Source organism: Talpa occidentalis, unplaced genomic scaffold (assembly GCF_014898055.3).
Source record: "Talpa occidentalis isolate TD23 unplaced genomic scaffold, MPIMG_talOcc4v2.1 talOcc4.11, whole genome shotgun sequence".
Taxonomy (NCBI): domain Eukaryota; kingdom Metazoa; phylum Chordata; class Mammalia; order Eulipotyphla; family Talpidae; genus Talpa; species Talpa occidentalis.
In genome coordinates this window covers 78814146-78835004 of record NW_023601104.1, presented here as the reverse complement: position 1 = coordinate 78835004, position 20859 = coordinate 78814146, and the positions used below count along the sequence as shown (strand labels likewise).

The 20859-nt window shown below is 36.0% G+C and overlaps 1 protein-coding gene across 11 annotated transcripts in view; it reads left to right on the top strand.

Moving 5' to 3' along the window:
• Positions 1-20859, top strand: part of NUMB (NUMB endocytic adaptor protein) — a 164212-nt gene that overhangs the window by 34278 nt on the left and 109075 nt on the right. For 10 of the 11 annotated variants that reach the window (XR_008550368.1, XM_054691514.1, XM_037503662.2 and 7 more), the window contains exon 2: positions 7329-7458. The gene's annotated coding sequence lies outside the window, so the exon portion shown is untranslated. Of the gene's footprint in view, positions 1-6698; positions 6788-7328; positions 7459-20859 lie in introns of those variants that run through there. The other variant, XM_054691499.1, reaches the window with a different exon arrangement.

The window sequence follows — 20859 nt, the reverse complement described above, 5'->3', positions numbered from 1 at the left end:
TATAACTTACAGACCTGTGCTTTGTACCTCAGAGGGACTGTACTTGCCCTTGGGGCTGTTCTTGATGACTTTTGTGTCGGGCATGCTGACTCATTGGACTAGGAACAGGAATAACCAAAGTAGTGTTTTATTTTTTTAATTTCATTTTTTATGAACATAGGACTCAAAAATAATAGACGCAAAAAGTTGTGTTATAGTTTGCATTATTTCTTATTATGGTAAAATATCCATAACATGAAATTTACCATTTAAAAGTGTACAGTGGCATTTCTTTATCCACATTGTTGTAACTATCACCACTATCCATCTCCAGAGCTTTCTTTCCAAAGGGAAACTGTACCCATAAAACACTCTCTCCCTATTCTCTCATCCCAACCCATGGCACCCAACATTCTATTTTCTGTCTGGATGAATTTGACTACTCTGGATAGCTCTTATACATGGAGACATAACAGTATTTATCCTTTGTGTTTGCTTTACGTCACTTAGCATAATGTTTTCAAGGTTCATCTGCGTTAGAATGTGTGTTAGAAAAAGTGTCAAATGTTTTTTATTTTTTTAAACTTGCCTTACTATTTCATTCTGTAGACAGACATATGTTTAAACTACCCAATGAGATAATGTTCTTTGCTATATTATTATTTCATTTTCCAGTGTACAAGTTTCAGTAAGTCTTCAATGAGATACAATCATTGGTGGCCAGAAGAACTGGCCATCAGAGAGGTCCGTGTGTGTTTCTGTCTGACTAACTTTTTGGATACAATGAGACTATGGGAAGTTTCTCAGGACTTGAAATTTAAAGAATGAGACCAACTTGAAATGGGAAAGGGATACTTGAATACTTGTGTCTAGAAGAGAAAAAACAGTTTAATGTAGCAGGAGATGTCAGTAACATGACCTTAGATGTAGCCCCAGATCCCATGCATAGTAATGTGTGTTTAATCTTAATGACAACTAGCCCATAGTTGCTATCCTCCTGTCTCCTGCATCCTTATCCTTGTCTCTGCCCACCCTTCCCCAAATCACTCTTGGGTTTTTTTCTTCATCTCTCATCCCTATCTTTGCCTCTTCCTAAAACTTTTAGCTCCATACTGCTAAGATGCCTTTTTGTGTGTTAACATAGCATCCCCAACTTTTTCTAGCAGCGCTAACCATATTCACAACTAATACAATGACTTCATTTGTAAAAATTGGGAAACTCTTTTTCCCATACAAAAGTGGTCTCTGGCATCTGCTGTGACAACTGACAACACTGAAAACATTTCAGTAGAAAACCCTCAACCTGGACCACTTGTTTTCTATAATTTTCTATCAGAAACAGTTTTCCATTCTTTGCAACATATTTGTAAATATTTAGCAATATTTTAAAAAAATTAAAATATTTAAGAAAATTTTTAAAATTTTTATAACAAAACACGGTCTCATTCACCTTTTCCTCCAGTTTCCCTTATTCAGCTTTCTTTTCACTATTTGGCTCATAGATACAGAAGACAGTGAAGATGCTGCAGCACTGGCTGCCCATTCAACAAAACATTGTTTTTAAGTTCAAATAATAATTCCATTGCATGTATATATTGCATTTTGTTTATCTGTGAATCTTTCAATAGGTACTTGGGTTCTTTCCATCTTTTGGCTTTTGTGAATAATGCTGCTAGTATACAAATTACCTTGAGTCCCTGCTTTCAATTCTTTGGGGAAATGGAATTGATGGATCGTATGGTGATTCTGTGTTTAGTTCTCTGAGAAAATGCCATATGTTTTTACTGGTTTTTATTTTTTTACATTGATAATTTATTTTAAATATTTTTTAATTGTGGATGCACATTGTCATTTAAAATAGCTGAATAGGACTTCAATATGTGGATGGTTTGTCTATAGACATTTCTGTTAACACATTTTGCTATCATAAAAATACTGAGATTTAGTTATTCATCAAATATATATTGAACACCCGCTATGTGCTAGGCATCTATAATGGATCATCTGTACATAATGTTTTCATCTATCCATTTAGGATAAATTTCTTAGAAGTGGAACTTTGGGGTCAAAAATGGGCATATTTTAAGAGGTGATTATTTTACTGAAAGTTTTATATTGATAAACTGTAATTAGATACAGTCCCAGTCATAGTAAGAGTATCAGATTCCCCATATGCTATAAGAAGCTGGATATTGTGATCTTTTAAGTATTTGCCAATCTGAAATTATACTAATTTGCATTTCTTTGGCTACTACCTGTGAAGAATATCTTATGCTTATCATGACTTTAGTTTGTCTTCTATCAGGTGTATAATAGTATGCTTCTGCCTGTATCTTTTCCTGTTAATTGTAAGAGCTCCTTATATACCAAGGATATTAAATCTTTGCTTTGTATTGCAAATATTTTCAAAATTTTTCATTTGTCTCATACCTTTTCTTCATAATGTCTTTTTCAATGTAGATATTTGACTTGATGTGATAATGAAATAATGATATGAGAAAAATGTTGAGCTTTTTGTGAACTTAATTGTGAACCTGCCTTGTTACCTTGATCAAGCCATTTATATAAATTTAGATGAGGGCCTTTCCGGTGGCGCAGCAGGTTGAGCGCAGCACTGTGAAGTTGTCTGCAGCTTCTGCAGCATGGGTTCGATTCCTGGCGGGCCAGGGAGATTCCCACATGGTAAGGCAGACCTCTCCTGCCGCCCGCTGCTCCCCTCAGCAGTGTACTTCGGTCCTTCTGCCTGTTCTGCTCCCTGCTCTGTCTGGTGAATTCTCTCATCCTCCCACGCCTGTACTCCAGTGCTTGTATAAATAAATAACTCTTAATAAATAAATAAATAATAAATAAATTTAGGTGATTTCATATTATTATCCCTCTCCTTAGGTAGAATACTTATATACAATGAAGTCTCTGACTTTGTGGAGTTTACAATCTTTTATGAAATAAAGGTTGTAAAGAAACTAATTTTATTTAAAAACTTCTCACTTCATTTTGGTGGGTCTTAATATACTTTAAAAAAGAAAGAAAAGAAAGGATCATTTTCTAGTAATGCTAAGAAGGAAATGAGGAGGTATAAAGCAGAAGGAAGTGACCCTGAATGAGTGAACTAGAACACTGCCTCAAAAATTTCTATGAGTATGAATTACCTGAAAGTCTTAATTAAAATATAGGTACTAATTCAGTAGATTTAGGTTAGGGCCCGAGATTCTGCATTTCTAACAAGCTTTTAGGTGATGCCTATGCTACAGGTTTGTGAGCCATAATTTGAGTAGCAAGACATTAATATATAATTAAGTGGGGGGGAGGGCAGAAACATAGCTTGCTACCATTTTAAGAAGAATAGTTTGGAGCCATGCAGCACAGGTTTGGAGTTGTGTGCGGCTCATCTCTCTTGACTTTGGTGAAGTAAATTTATGTGAGTGGCTAACATTCACATAGTAAGAGGAAATATTACGGAGGTAATGAACAGCTGTTTTTTTGAATGACATCCATAACTGAGATTAGATAGTGCATGGGTCTAAATCCTTTGAAAAGATCTAGAAGGTGACAAAGATTTTCAGGTATGATGAGAACGTCATTTGTATTGAGAAGATTTCTCTATACTTATTCTAAGTGTCATAGTGATTCTGAAAGGAAAAAAAAGGTAAAAAAAAAATGCTGTTTTTTTAAAAATAGATAATACATTTTTTTCCCAGTAGGCTTGTGCTATGTGGAAAATATGCCAAAGTTCTTTGTTTTCCAGGCCTGAATAAAGTTTAAATATTGTGCATAAGTTGTCCTTATGTAGTGGCAGCTGTCTAGAGCGTAAATCACCCGGGTGTTCATTTATCTTCATAAAATTAGCAGGACTCTTACTTAATCTCATAGGTGATGTGAAATGTCCAGTGGGCAATGAATGTTTATCCATAGGGAATTTTTTTTGACATGTCACATCTTTGAGTAAGCAGCCTTTTATTTAGCTCTGTAAATTCACAATGCTAATGTTTCCAGTTGTGCTTTTGGAAATCTAGATTTTTTTCTTGTACTATCTTAAAAATCTGTTTAATATAGCACTTAATCTGCTACTGTCTGAAAATATTGAGATACTACTACTAACACCCATACTTTATTATGGCTCCCTGTTTAGTGTCATTGGAGTATTAGTTTTCTTGAAAATAATTTCAAGAGAATAAGGAGACTTTTAGTTTATCGACCTATTACAGATGCAGAAAGATGTGAAATGTAATCTTTGAACGAAATTTAAATGTTGCTTTATTGGTTGCTTCACTGTTCATTTTGATCAAATAAGTTTCAAGTGTTTTACTATTAACATCTAGTGGTATTTCTGGCATTTGAAAAAGCATTTGCTACATTTATTGTTATTTCTGTGGGGGTTTTAGTTTTTGGGTTTTTTTGATATTTCTTTCTCTTTTAATACAGTTGTTAAAACTGAAAGCATCAAAAGCATTTCTGTCTGTTCTAGAATCAGGCCAATAAAGAAGTGAAATGAAACACATTGTTGGCTAAAAATATATTTGCAAATTGCATCTGAAATTGTTTTGTTAGCGCATCTATTGGAAATGAAATTCAGCTGTTCTTACTGTTGTGTATGTGTGTTCTTTTTTAAAATGTATTATCTGAAACTAAATGTCCATACAAAAATAATTTTTAATGTCTTCCATTTGTTAACTCATTTTTCCTTTTGGTCCATATAAGCCTTCTCTATATGTCCTGAAAATTCAAGGTAGTAATACCTGGAATTAAGGAGTAAATAAAAAGGAAATTACAAATAAACCTAACATTGACAGTTAAATTTAAAACAGTAAAATCCAGGTGTGATTTATTAATATTATACCACCACATGGTGAGTGGGGCCTTTGAGGACAAGGACTATATAATGTAATTACATATTTCTGTTTTGCTTAAATATTGAAGGACTCTGTCCTATTTAAAAAAAATGGAATCATTAGGAGCAAATGTTCTTGTTTTGGTAAAATCTTTTTGTTTTTCTTTGCAAGATATTTAGTTAAATAAAAATAAAAAAGAGAACTCTAGAGTTAAACAACCTGATTTTTTTATAAGCTCAACCCCACTGCTTATTTTGTGATATATTTTGTGATGTTGGAAGTAACTGGATTTCTTTGTACCTCAGTTTTCCTACTTACAAAATGATATTAATAGTCCACTTCATAAGGGCTATTGTCAGGATTAAGTGAGATAATCTGTGCATAGTTCTTAGAATCTGAGTTTTTAGCAAATTGGAGTCTGTTAGCTGCTACTAAACTTCTTACATAGAAACACCACTTTTGCATTGGCTATGGTAGATTCATTTTGCTTTTTAAAATAAGCCTGTGCATCTAGTTTCCACTATGACAGATTTGGGCACTTAAAATATATACTTAAAATTAAATTTAAATAAGAATCTTAAGAATTTCTACTTTCAGCAGCTACAATTTTAATTCCTCTTAAAATAAAGAAGCCATTCATTCATTCATTCAATCATTATTTTCTAATAAACTGTTGCTATCTGATACTTTCATTAAAGAGATCAGATGCGGGCCTCCCCAGTGGCACAGTGGTTGAGTGCTGGGTTGCGAAGCTGCCCGCAGTCTCTGCAGCACCAGTTCCATCCGCAGCCCCCGGCGAGGGTCCCACTTGGCGTGCAGACCTCTCCTGCCGCCTGCTGCTCCCCTCAGCAGTGTATTTCGTCAGTCTGCATGCTCTGTTCCCCACTCTGGCTCTGGTGAGTTCTCTCACCCTCCCACACTTCTGACTGTACCCAGTGCTTGTATAAATAAATAAATAAATCTTTGGAAAAAAAAAAAAAAGATATCAGATGCAACAAACTTGCTTGTGCCTTCAGTTGCTTAACAGGCACCACTGAGTATAAATCAGTGTGGTGCATAACTTCTTTTGTGCCAGATTATGAATGTATGATAAATTTTTTATTTGCTTTCTGGAAGGTGTAAAAGCCAGGCTTCTTGTTGGATTGGTTCTTTATTTTTCACATCTTACCTGTTTACCACAACTCTGTGATCTCTATAATTATTCCTGTTTTGCATTTAAGGAAATAAAGGCTCAGATTAAGTTACTTCTGATACAACTGTAAAATTCACCCCAAAATCTACTGATTTTATTTTTTTAAAGATTTATTTATTTATGCATACAAGACCTGTGGTGTAAGCTAGAGGTGTGGGTGGTAAGGATATTCACCAGAGAGAGTGGGAGGAGAACAGGCAGATCTACTGAAATACACTGCTGAGGGGAGCAGCTGTCGAGAGAGGAGAGGTCTGCTGCACCATGTGGGTTGCTCTCTGGCCAGCTGGGGATTATACTTGTGCTATAGTGGCTGGCAGTAGTTTGATAGCGCTGTCTTTAACCCCTGCACCCACCCGGGAGGCCTATCTACTAATTTTAAAACTCATTCTACTATCCTAACTGTCATAGAGTGCAAAAACCTCTATTAGAAACCCTAGCCCATTAGATTGTATTTGAGTTTTATGTTTTTTTTTTCTTCCTTATTTGATTGGGAGCTCTTTTAGAGTAGGGCCTAATCTCACTTATTTTGGGCACCTCTAGAAACCAGTAGAGTACCCATCACATATTAGGTACATACTCAGTAAATACTGAGTAGTGAATGAATACATAGAATGTTAAGATAGAAGGAATTTTAGAGCTCATGTAAATAATACAGTGGAATTTCCAAAAAGAATTTTAGAAATTTACAGTTACAGCTTTTTACTTTGACTCCTTAGGTTATTTAAAAAAACTCAGCAACTGTTATTTTATGTCACTTCATAACAGAAGCCAGTTTAACTCCAAAAAAGTAAGAATGTGGGGTGCTATGGTAGTGGGATAATTACAGGGGCTACACTGGAGGGGAAAAATAAAAAACTATCAAAAAATTAACAAAGATGTAAGAAAACATTAAAAAAAGAAATAATGAAGAATGATAGTCTTATAGTAAGCACAACTGGTAATTTTACACCCATTTTTTGGTCATAGCTTAGCACCTGTTCAGGGATTAGATTTCAGGAACCATTATCTAATGTAATCCTCACCATTTAGAGATGTGTCTGAGTCCAGAGAAGTATCAAAGTTCTTATAACAATACAGAATACTGAGTTTAGAACCTATATCTGACTCTACAGCCAAAATTTTGATGCTGACCCATTAATTTCATCACGTGATCAGAAAGAGTCGGGGCTTGAATTCACATTACCCAACTCCATTTTCAGTGAAACCTGTACATTTACTTCCATAAAATTTTAACACACTCTGTCAGCTTCCACTCAATTATAGAGATGGAATTATAAGTAATTGAAAGGCTGTCTATATTTAGCATTTTCTTTTCTTGAAAATTCCAGATTTGAGGCTTCAACAACTTATAGGGAAGAAGACCAGTGCAACTGATACTGCAAACCAAGATCTTGGTTCACATCCATAAATTGAAATTTTGGTGGACCAGCCATCCTCAGACACCTCACTTAAAGACAGGTAAGTAAAAAAGAGTAAGGATAAGAAAAGTAGAAGGAATGTTAATGTCTTTTTTCCTAGTTCTTATATGCAAACAGTGGACTGCCTTTAAATATCTAACCCTTCATCCTGGTAAAAACAAAGCATTTGGAATCTTAGGTGGGTAGGGCAAAACAATTTATTTTTTATTGTAAAATATGTGTCAAAATGTTAACAGTGGTGAAACTTAGGGTAACCAAAAATTTTTCTTCTCTTTTGTGCATTTTCCAAATTGTGCTTCTTAGTGGATTAAAATATGCCAATCATTCATTTTGCACATGTATCTAACCTTTATGCAAGGTTTGCTTGGTGGGGATAGCTAGTCTCTGTTAACTTGTGGTATGAGATGGGGTGGCTAGGAGCTGGAATCAGTGAAGTCTTGATCACTCTGTCTGGTGGTTAATGCTGGCTATTGGTGGGAACCGCAGCCTGGGCTGTCTGCCAGAACACCAACACATGACCTCTCCTTATGACTGTCTACTTCCTTATAGCACGGTGGCTATGTGCCAAGAGAAAGCATCTCAAGAGAGCAAGGTAAAGGTGCATAGCATATTTAACTTAGTTTTTTAAGTCAGTAGTGTTACTCTGCTCTCCTCTATTTGGTTGAGGTAATCATTAAGATTTAGATGAGGGAGTGACCATAGACTTCAGCATTTGAAGGGAGGAGTATGAATTTCACCTTACATGAACACCTTATAGGATGGAATCTACTGTTGTAATCATCTTTGGAAAATATAATCTGCCAGTTTACATTACATTTGACTCTTGAACAGCAGTGGTTTGGAATGTGCTAAATCTGCTTGTACTTCGATTTTCTTTTTTCAATAAATAGAGTTAACCTTGCATGTCTGAGGGTTTGTATTCACAAATTCAAGCAACAGTGGGTGTTGGTTTGTTGAATCTGCAGATGAATTACCTGAGACTACTGATGGCAACTATTAAGGGATGTAAATATCTGTGGATTTGGTTGTCCATGGGAGTCCTGAAACTAGTCCCCATAAATATCAAGTGACAACTGTAATTAATTTTAGGGGGAGTTAAAAGTCGTATGCAGATTTTTTATTTCAAGAGGTTGTGTATTCTCATACCCAAGTTGTTCAAGGGTCTGCTGTACTTTCAAGATAAAGAATATAAATAATGTGTGCAATGTATGAAAGAAATATTTGCAGGAAATTATGATGTATGCATACAATAAGAATTTTCTGTGCTCTTTTTATATAGAATACAATACTGAAAATAAGATGCCTGAGCTGGTAGAAATTAAGTAGATTTTGAATTTTCTTTTATAACAAAGCAGTAGGCTACTACAAATAAAACTTGAGACAAAAAGTTATAAACAAGATAAAGATTTTCCTTTTTTTTTTTTTTGAGAAAAAGATAGTTATATTAGTTCAGAATTAAATTCTTTTTTGTTTGTTTTAATTGCCATTTATTGGAAACTGGTTTCCAATAAAATAGATTTGAAAATTTAATGCCAGTATCCTCATGTGCATCAGGCTTGTTTGGTCTAATAAGGAACACTGCATAGTCTTTCTCAGGATTGTACAGTTTAACTTGCTAAATTTCTGATAAATATTTCCATTTTTTTCAGCGGTACAAGAAAACTTGTTAATTTGTAGACTATTTGGTTGTCTTATTGCTTATACTCACCAATTATATAAATTACCTGTGACAGGTTTGAATACTCAACTTCTGGATGTAATGGGATAATATTTTTAGATAATTCTTGAAGCATAGGGCTATTAATTCATTTGCTGTGACTAGGAAATAGGCTCTAGAGAACTGCTTTCTCATTCTTTAGTAATATCATAATGAGCCTAACTTGACTTAGATGGTTCAGTACAGCTCTTCCTAGATTTACAAGTTATGATGGGATTATGTCCTGATAAATTCTTGTTAAGTCAAAAATGCATTTAAAACACTTAACCTGCAATATATAGAGCATAGCCTATAGCCTACTTTAAACATGCTCAGAACACTTTGATTAGCCTATATGTGGGCAAAGTCATCCAAACCAAAGCCTACTTAAAGTATTGAATATTTTAGGTAATTTATTGAATACTGTATTAAAAGTAAATAACAGTCTGTAGTGTATAGGTTGATTACCCTTGCTGTCTTACAGCTGACAGAGCTGTAGCTCACTGCCTAAGTATCACAAGAGTCCATCACACAGCATGTAGCTAACTTGTGAGAAGATCAAAATTCAAAGTACAGTTTCTACTGAACATGTATTGTTTTGACACCATTGTAAAGTAAAAAAAAAATAAGTTGAACCATCATAACTCATGGGTGGACCATCTGTACAGTTTCCCCAGTAGTCACAAGTAGATATTCTACAATGGGAAATGATTGAGTCACTTATTTTAAAAATGGAGGCAATCTCAGAAGTTTGCTCTCAATTTTGAGTAATAAGAATGAGTTTGTGCACATACGTAGTGGGAGACTTCAATACACCACTAACAGCAATGGATAGATCAACGAGACAAAAAACAATTAAAGACACTAAAGCTCTAAATAAGGACCTAGAGCGCTTGGGCTTAACAGACATCTATAGAACACTAAACCCAAAAAAAACGGAGTACACATTTTTCTCAAGCGCACACGGATCATTCTCCAGGATCGATCACATACTGGGACCCAAGACAAACATCAACAGATACACCAAGATTGAAATCATACCAACCATCTTTTCTGACCATGAAGGCATCAAACTAGAAATAAACCATAAAAAGAAGATAAGGAACTCTCCTACCTCATGGAGATTGAAAACCACACTACTAGAAGACCACTGGACTAATGAGGAGATCAAAGAAGAAATTAAAAAATTCTTTCAATTGAATGACAAGGAGGACACCAATTTCCTAAATGTATGGGATGCAGCAAGAGCAGTAATAAGAGGAATATACATAGCAATAGAGGCTCACATCAAGAAACAAGAAAGAACTCAAAGAAACAACCTAATCTCGAAGCTCCACGATCTAGAAAAAGAACAACAAAAAAACCCCAAAACCAGTAGAAGAAAGGAAATAATAAAAACCAAAGCAGAAATAAATGAAATTGAAACTAAAAAAACAATCCAAAAGATCAATGAAACCAAGAGCTGGTTCTTCAAAAAAATCAATAAAATAGACAAACCCCTAGCCAGGCTCACAAAGGGAAAAAGGGAGAAAGCACAAATAAACAGGATCATCAATGAAGGAGGAGAAATCACAACGGACACAGCAGAAATCAAAAGAATAATCAGTAACTACTATGAACAGTTTTATGGAAACAAGTTCAACAATCTAGCGGAGATGGACAAATTCCTACAACTCTACAATCACCCAAAGCTAGATAAAGAAGAAATAGAACACCTAAACAGACCAATTACAAGCAGCGAAATTGAAATGGTAATCAAAAACCTCCCCAAAAACAAAAACTCAGGACCTGATGGATTTACAAATGAATTCTACCAAAGATTCAGAGACGAATTAGTGCCTATCCTTCACAAACTCTTCCAAAAAATTGAGAAGGAAGGGACAATACCAAACACGTTCTGTGAAGCCAACATTACACTAATACCAAAACTGAACAAGGACAACACAAAAAAGGAAAACTACAGGCCAATCTCCCTAATGAACACTGATGCAAAAATCCTCAACAAAATTTTAGCTATCAGAATCCAACAATGTATCCATAAGATAATTCACCACGACCAAGTAGGATTCATGCCAGGGACACAAGGATGGTTCAACATCCGAAAATCAATCAACGTTATCCAACACATCAACAAAAAGAAATATAAAAACTATATTATCATATCAATACATGCTGAGAAAGCTTTTGACAAAGTGCAACACCCATTCATGATAAAAGCCCTTGAAATTCTTGGGATACAAGGAACATACCTCAACATCATAAAGGCCATCTATGACAAGCCAACAGCCAGTATCATTCTCAATGGTGAAAAGTTGAAAGCATTTCCATTAAGATCTGGAACAAGACAAGGATGTCCACTCTCACCACTGCTTTTCAATATAATACTAAAGTCCTGGCCAGAGCAATAAAACAAGAGAAAGACATACAAGGAATCTAAATAGGAAAAGAAGAAGTCAAACTATCACTATTTGTAGATGATATGATAATATACATAGAGAACCCCAAAAATGCCACAGAAAAACTAATTCAACTCATCAATCAGTTCAGTAAAGTGACAGGATACAAAATCAACACACAAGTCAGTAGCCTTCCTATACACAAACAATAAATCTGAAGAAGAAGAAATTAAAAAAACCATCCCTTTTATTATTGAAACAAAAAAAAAATCAAATACTTGGGAATAAATCTAACAAAAGAGGTAAAGGACCTATACAAAGAAAACTATAAAACACTGTTAAAAGAAATAGAAGAAGACACAAAGAAATGGAAAGACATCCCCTGCTCATGGATTGGAAGAATAAACATTATTAAAATGGCCATCCTACCAAAAGCAATATACAGATTCAATGCTATTCCAATCAAAATTTCAATGTCATTCTTCAAAGAAATAGAACAATTATTGATGAAATTCATATGGAATCACCAAAAACCCCAAATAGCCAAAGCTCTCCTGAAAAAAAAAGAAGGGAATGGAGGCATCACACTCCCAGACTTCAAACTATACTACAAAGCCATAATCATCAAAACTGCATGGTATTGGAACAAGAACAGACACACAGACCAATGGAATCGAATAGAAAATCCAGAAATAAACCCACAGATTTATGGTCAACTAATCTTTGACAAAGGAGCAAAGACTATGCATTGGAGCAAAGAAAGTTTGTTCAATAAATGGTGCTGGGAAAACTGGGTCGCTACATGCAAAAGAATGAAGCTTGACCACTACCTCACACCATACACAAAAATCAACTCAAAATGGATTAAAGAACTAGACATAAGACCTGAAACCATAAAATACATAGAAGGAAATATAGGCGAAACACTACGTGATATGCACATCAAAGACATCTTTACAGACACATCACCCAAAGCAGTGATAGTGAAGGCAAAGATAAACAGCTGGGACTACATCACATTAAAGAGCTTCTGCACAATCACAGCTTTTGCACAGCAAAAGAGACAATAACAAAAACAAAGAGAAACCCCACCGACTGGGAGAACATTTTTGCACCCAACACTAATGATAAAGGACTGATCACAAAAATCTGCAAAGAGCTGATGAGACTCAACACAAAGAAAGAAAATAATCCAGTCAAAAAATGGGCAGAAGAGCTAAAAAGAAACTTCTCTGAAAAGGAAATGCAAATGGCCAACAGGCATATGAAAATATGTTCACCATCACTTGTAATCAGGGAAATGCAAATCAAAACTACCATGAGATACCATCTTACACCAGTGAGAATGGCACATATTAAAAAAACTAGCAACAACAAATGTTGTCGAGGATGTGGAGAAAAAGGAACTCTCCTGCACTGTTGGTGGGAGTGCAAACTGGTCCAACCACTGTGGAGAGCTGTGTGGAGATTTCTGGACCTACTAAACATAGAGCTTCCATATGATCCAGCAGTTCCACTCCTAGGTATTTATCCAGAGGACACAGAAACATCAATTCCAAAGAGCACCTGTACCCCTATGTTTATAGCAGCACTATTTACAATAGCTAAGCTTTGGAAACAACCCAAATGCCCCAGAATAGATGACTGGATCAAGAAGGTGTGGTACATATACACCATGGAATATTACTCAGCATTCAAAAAAGATAAACACATGCAATTTGCAGCAACATGGATGGAGCTGGAAGGGGTCATGCTCAGCGAAATAAGCCAGAAAGAAAAAGAAAAGTACCGGATGGTCTCACTCATAGCAGGAATCTAGAAAACTTAAATAAGGGACCAGGAAAATGCATAACTATAAGAAAGTGAAAATCAAAATCAACAAACAACTGTGAACCAGAGACAATCTATGGGTGGTGGGGGGCGGGGAGGGGAGGGCTTGGGGTCAAAATAAGGGGATTGCAATTGTATGGGGAATATAAAAATAAAATTTATAAAAAAAATAATTCATTTTATTTTGTTTTTCCAGCCTGCATTATTTCTGAATATATAAGAACTCAATACACATTCTAGTTGTAATCTCATATTTTGTCACAGTTATATACAAATTCTATTCCTTTCCACTCTAGTAAGATCAATTAACTGTAAAACAGTGTTTAGAATGAACTTTGTTATATTAATTATCTTCATCAAATGTAAAGACTTATTTTAAATAAATTTAGAAACTTCAAGACATTCATGGTTAGCTCTCTAAAAAAAAAAAAGAATGAGTTTGTGAAATAATACATCTAGTTCAAAATATATAATATTTGGGAAAGCTGTTTTTTTAAAAAATTATTTTTATTTACTTATGCATACAAGAACTGGGATGTAGGCCAAAGTCTGGGGTGGTGGTGAGAGGATTCACCATAGTGGGGAGCAGAACAGGCAAATCTACTGAAATACACTGCTAAGAGGAGCAGTGGGGGAGACAGGAGAGGTCTGCTGTGCCATGTGTGTCACCTTCCTGGGCTGCGATCGGTATTGAATTTATGCTGCAGTGGCTGGCAATAGCTTGACAGCACTAGACTTTAACCCCTGCACCACCAGTGAGGCGCAGGGTTTTTTTAGGGGGCATTTTTTTTGTGTCAAAAACAAAATAATGTTTTCTATTAGATATAGATTAAAGATAATGATTGTAGGTAGTATAAAATATATCTTAATAATAAGAAAATATATGCATAGATATATGCAAACATAAATAAAACCTTTAAGCAATTAACTTGCTTCTTTTTTTGTTGTAAGCACTTTTCAGCATGCTTATATTTATTTTTTTCTTTGGTGTCCCTGTTTGGCCCGAAATGCCCACTTCCTGATAACATTTTTTCAGATCTATTGAATGCCTTATCTTGTGACCTACAGGGTTGTGCCTAAGGGATAAAAATTCCGTAGGTGAATGATATATATACTGCTTTCTGCTGAAGCTCAAACAACAAAAACCCCTAAAATACTCAGTAGAAATTGCAAATATGATGGTAGTTTATGGTACTTTATTCAGTCCATGGGAGGAGGTAAGTGATGGTTCTCTTGTCCAGATGATTGACTATGAAAATATTATTTTAATGCAAAAAGAATTTTGAACTCTCATATTCATTGCAGTGTTATTTACGGTAGCAAAGCTGTGAAACTAAGCAACCATCCATGGATAAATGAATAAAGAAATTATAATAGATACACAAAGAAATGTTACTCAACTGTAAAAATGAATGAAACCTTCCCATTTGTGACAACTTTAATAGATTTTAAAGACATTATGCTAAATGAAGTAAGTCAGAGAAAGACATATACCAAATGATCTCTCTAATATTTGGAATCTTAAAAAAAAAGGAATGGTAGGTGCCTCCTTCTAGTAGGATGATCAGTTTCTGAATTCTTTTCATTTCTTATGAGACTAGACATAATCCAAATAGTTAAAAAAAAAAACACAAAACATTAAAATGGGAGAGAGGAAAAAAAAGTGTTGTAATTTGAAGGGCATTGAAATTTTTTCCATGTCTTTTATTTTCATATTTTTCAGTTTTAAATTTTCTGTTTGGGTCTCCTTTGTGTGTGTGTCGTGTGTGTTTAAAATGATTTCTATTTTAATATTTATTTCAGATCAGTTGATATTTATTTGAGCATTTCTACAATAGCTGCTTTAAAATCCTTGTCAGATAAATCCAATAGCTAACTAAGTTCATTTCTTCATTGATGTTGTTTTTTTTCCACAAGTTAATATTTTTTGTGGTCCTTATACTGACTAACTTTGGTTTGCATCCTGGTCATTTTGAGTATTATGTAGTGAGATTCTGGGTTTTCTTTGCATTCTATAGCGTTGTAGTTCTAGTGTCAGTTTAGTGTTCAGAGCTTAGTGTATTCAGATCTGCCCCACATATATTCCATCCAGATATCATCTTGGATCTGGGTGGTGGGCTACAAGTTTTTCTCAGTTTTTGTTATGTGAACTATCAGCTGAGGGATGCTAGGGAGAAAACCAGCTCACACCTGGTTCAGTAGATCTTTGAACTCTGATGGTTCTCTTGATTCTGCCTATACTATTTACTTCTCAGAGTCTTCAAATAGTTGTTCATGCATTCTGTCCAGATTTTATAGTTAGTTCAGTTGAAGATAAGGGAAAGTGTGTGTTTACTTCATCACCAAGATCGAAGGCTTCCAAACATTTTTATCTTAACATTTTATTTTGATGTAAATAAAATATATCTTATATAGTATAGCACAATACCCAAGTCAGGAAATTAACATTGACGCCAATTTTTCATTTTGAAACATTTCAAATGTCCAAGAATCTTGAAAGAATAGTGCATTGGGCCTTCCTGGTGGTGCAGGGGTTAAAGTCAGCGCTGTCTGGCTGTCGGTAGCCACTGCAGCAAGGATTCTATCCCTGACCAGGGAGCTAAACCACATGGTGCAGCAGACCACTCCTGTCTCACCCACTGTTCCCCATAGTGTATTTCGGTGGATCTGCCTGTTCTGCTCCTGACTCGGTCTCGGTGCATCCTCTCACCCCCCTGCACCTCTGGCCTACACCCCAGTTCTTGTATGCATAAATAAATAAAAATCCTTAAAAAAAAAAAAAAAAGAATAGTGCATTGAACATTTGTTTACCTCTCAGTGATAATTCAGTGATTTAAAATAGTTTGTCGGGCCTCCCCGGTGGCGCAGCAGTTGAGCGCTGGGTTTCGAAGCTGCCCGCAGCTCTTTGCAGTGCCAGTTCAATCCCCGGCTGTTCCCCGGCCACCGGAGGAGGGTCCCACATGGTGCGCAGACCTCTCCTGCCGCCCGCTGCTCCCCTCAGCAGTGTATTTCGTCAGTCTGCCTGTTCTGTTCCCTGCTCTGGCTCTGGTGAATTCTCTCACCCTCCCGCGCTTCTGACTGTACCCAGTGCTTGTATAAACCAACCAACCAACCAAATAAATAAATAAATAAATAAAAACATGCCTCTGTAAAAAAAAAAAAAGAAAAATGTTTAAAAATAAAAAATAAAAAAATAATAAAATAAAATAGTTTGTCATATTTGTTTTATATATATTCTGACATGCAGGTATTCTCTTTTTTCCTTAACCACTTGAAAGAAAGTTGGAAGAAGTTGAAACGTCCTTTCACATCAAAATACTTAAACATGCATCTTCTAAGAAAAAGAATAGTATGCTTTAGTACACAATTTAATAGAAGCAATTTTTTTCTACATAACCCTGATGCCATTATCATTCCTAAGAATATTAGCAGAGTGAACATTTTTGGACAGTAATCTTAATGTTCCGGGGCCTTTGTTTTGAAGCAATGTTATCAACTCTTGAAGGCTTAAGTTATTGTTCAAGTAGGTGGCCCTCCAAATGATATACTCTTGGTGATTACTTTGACAGTCTGGGCTCTCCATGTGTGCAATTCAGAGCCCAGGGAGATCCCTTATTTACAGAATAACTGTATTTTTATTCTCTCTCCTTGTTGCCTCAGCACAGTCTTCTAACATCTGTTTGAGCAGATGCTCTTTAGAATAGCCCTTGTCAGGAGATTATAACTTATCAGACTAGCATGTATCTTTGTTTTTAATTATTAGGAAGTTACAAAGGAACAGACAAAACCAAACCAAAATAAGCCCAAGAAATATCATGTAGAATTGAGTGTATCAAATGGGGAGGGAAAGTATGGAGAATAAATTGTGGAGGTGGTCCTATGGACTGTTGTGGAGGATTATGTGTTCCTTTTTTTTTTTTAAGATTTATTTATTTATGCATACAAGAACTGGAGTACAGGCCAGAGGTGTGGGGGGTGAGAGGATTCACCAGAAACAGAGTGGGGAACAGAACAGGCAGATTGACTGAAGTACACTGCTGAGGGGAGCAGCAGGTGAGTCAGGAGAGGTCTGCTGTGCCATGTGGGTTGCTTCCTGGCCAGCAGGGGATCGGACTCGTGCTGCAAAGGCTGCAGATTGCTTCATAGTGCATTGCTTAACCCCTTGCACCACCAGGGAGGCCCGGATTGTGGGTTCCTTGATGGTAGGAGTGGTATCCTAACATACATCTGAAGAGATTTGACCTTATACCTCTGAATCACGTGTGGTGTTGTATACTTTTATTTTAATTAATAATTAATATTTTAAAGATTTATTTATTTATACAAGCACTGGGTACAGTCAGAAGCGCGGGAGGGTGAGAGAATTCACCAGAGCCAGAGCAGTGACCAGAACAGGCAGACTGACGAAATACACTGCTGAGGAGAGCAGTGGACGGGGCAGGAGAGGTTTGCATGCCATGCGGGACCCTCGCCGGCAGCCAGGGATCGAACTGGCGCTGCAGAGGCTGCAGGCAGCTTCGCAGCCCAGCACTCAACTGCTGCACCACCAGGGGAGGCCCTGTTAAAGTATTTTAAAAACTAAAATATAAAAAGAAAATTAGGAAATTCTTTACAGTTAAAGTTATGGAAGAGTGTCTGATAAGGTGATGTATAAGGACTGTATCCAGGATTGAAAACCTCACTACAATGCTTAAAGTTTGTTTTCCTTACAGCAGTCTGGAAGTAGGCAGTTGCTGATGTTACTTCAGTGACTCAACAGTGTTGGGGTCCATATCTTTGTGATTGTCTTGGTCTTCCAGATCTTAAGATAGCTGCAGCTCCAACCCCTGCCCGCATTCAAGGAGGAAGGCAAAAAGTCCAAGCCAAGCAAATATTTTCCTATCTGTGCTTCTAGCAGGTCACTTCTCAAAATATATGGTCACGTCTAATTGATGTATGTAGCCTTTGGCCTTTACAGTGAGAGGCAGGGAGGGAGGAAGAATTTGGGAATGACTTTTTGGACAGTTTATTAACTGACTGTCATAATTATATTATTGCATATATTTTACCTCAAATTGTACTTTACTTCAGTATAATGTTTAATACCTAGGTACTTGATAATTACGTAGTAGCATCTTACTGGGGGATACTATGGGAAACGAAGGAATTTTAAATTTAGTTGTGAAGGTAAGCTTTTAGGTTATGTAAGGTGAAACTTGGATTGAAGTTTTAAGTGTTTTCTCAGCCTCTGAAATGGGCTTAATAATACCTAACTTTAAGGGTAATTGTAAAGGAGATAATTTATTTAAAGTACCTAATGTGGTGCCTGCTACATTGGAGGTGCTCAGTAGGAGATACTGTACTGCAGGTCCTCAATGCATACAAGCAGTCCTCTAACTTGTTTAACGTTGTTTCATTATAACTTGCATGAGTTAAAAACAAATCTTGGCTAAAACAGCTAACTGATAGTAATTCTATGAACTTAAATGACTTTTGCTGGGTTTCTCTGTAGTACTATGGGAAGGAATTGCTGGCTTATGGTCTATACATAATTTCACTAAATATTGCCAGGTTGTTTCCCAGAATGCTTCTCCAGTTTATGCTCTCATTAGTGGTGCATTGGGGTTCCCATTTTCTTAAATCCTTACCAGCATTTGGTCTTACTCGTCTGTTTGGTCTCATCAATCTGATGGGTATAAAAGAACCTTTTTTTTAATTTACATTTCTGTGATTTCGAGTGGAGTTAAACATCTCTTATTTACTTGATACCATTTGTGTTTCCCCTGTATGCTGATATAATAAATGAACAAATAGTATATATTGTTGTAAATATTTTTGAAAATAGAAATAGGCAAATATAGAAAGATTACCTGTAATATGCCAACCAGAGATAATTAGTATTAACATTGGTTGCATCTTCCTTGTCTTTAAATATCCATGCATATATAAATTCATATACATATAAGCAGATACATGTTTGTTTTGTGGGATTGTATGCAGTTTCGTAATCTACATTTTGTATTCCCCAATAATTTATGACCATTTCCCCATATTGTGGAAAATTTTTCTATATCACTATGTAATAGGTGCATATCATTCCACTTTATGTCTTTAAGTTATTTAATTTTCTACTATGGGACATTTATGCAATTTTTGGTTTTTCTTTCATTACCAATACTTCGGTGAACTGCTAATGTAGTCCACATTTTGATGAAGTAAGGCTGGAGTAATTATGTTCTTGCTTGCTTTGTGAAACTGGATTTATAGTAAGTTGTAGACAGTTTCTGTTTTTTTTGCTTGGGTTCTAGAGCAGCGATTGCCATTTGATTTTATAAAGATGAGATCCAGCTCTTAATGTTCCAGGACTTGTGTTCAAAGCTTTCCCAGTTGGACCCTTATATTCTTTTTCTTTTTTCTTTTTTTTTTTGTTTTGACAAGGCCAGATTAGCATAGGAGCATAATGCAAAAGTGAACTTATCTGCCCTTAAATATCATTGCCTCTCTGATAGAGGGACTGCTAAATTTCAGCTATAGAGAACTCTTAGGTTGGTAACATCATTATACTTTTCAAACAGTAGGAATAAGTAAGAATTTTCATTATAAAATAATTTAGAAGATAAAATCATGAAGAATACAAATTACTATTTTCCTTTTACTCAAAGATAACTATTACCATTTCATCTTATATCCTTTTAGATGTTTTTTCTAGGTGGTGTGCTTGAGCCAACTAGCTCTGACTTATTAGAGCCAATAATTAAAGACGTATGTGAACCCAAATTGTTGATAGCTTGATATTAGCTATGGTAGTAGTGGTTACACCAGGGAAATTAGTAAATGTTATAAATCAGGGTTTCCCCTTCCCTGCTCAATTCCTACCAGAGCTAATTTATCAGCACACCACTGTTTGTATACATTATATCAGTAAATATAGATCTTCATTTTTATTTATTTATTTTTTAATTTATTTTTTTTTTTTATATAGAGGCATGTTTTCTTTCTTTCTTTCTTTCTTTGTTTTTGTTTTATACATGCACTGGGTACAGTCAGAAGCGCGGGAGGGTGAGAGAATTCACCAGAGACACAGCCGGGAGCAGAGCAGGCAGAAGGACCGAAGTACACTGCTGAGGGGAGCAGCGGGTGGCAGGAGAGGTCTGCGCGCCATGTGGGACCCTCCTCCGGTGGCCAGGGAACAGCCGGGGATTGAACCAGCGCCGCAGAGGCCGCGGGCAGCTTCACAACCCAGCGCTCAACCGCTGCGCCACCGGGGAGGCCCTAGATCTTCATTTTTAATGGCTTCATAGAAGTTCATTATACGTATATATAAATGGTTCTCAGTGTTAGCCTTGGACCAGCAATATCAGTGTTACCCGGGAATTTGTTAGAAATGCAAATTCTTAGCCTCCACCCAGACCTACAGAATCAGACTTTTTTTTTTTTAAGATTTATTTATGCATACAAGGGCTGGGGAACAGGCCAGAGGTGCAGGGGGTGAGAGGATTCACCAGAGACAGAGTGGGGAACAGAACAGGCAGATTGACTG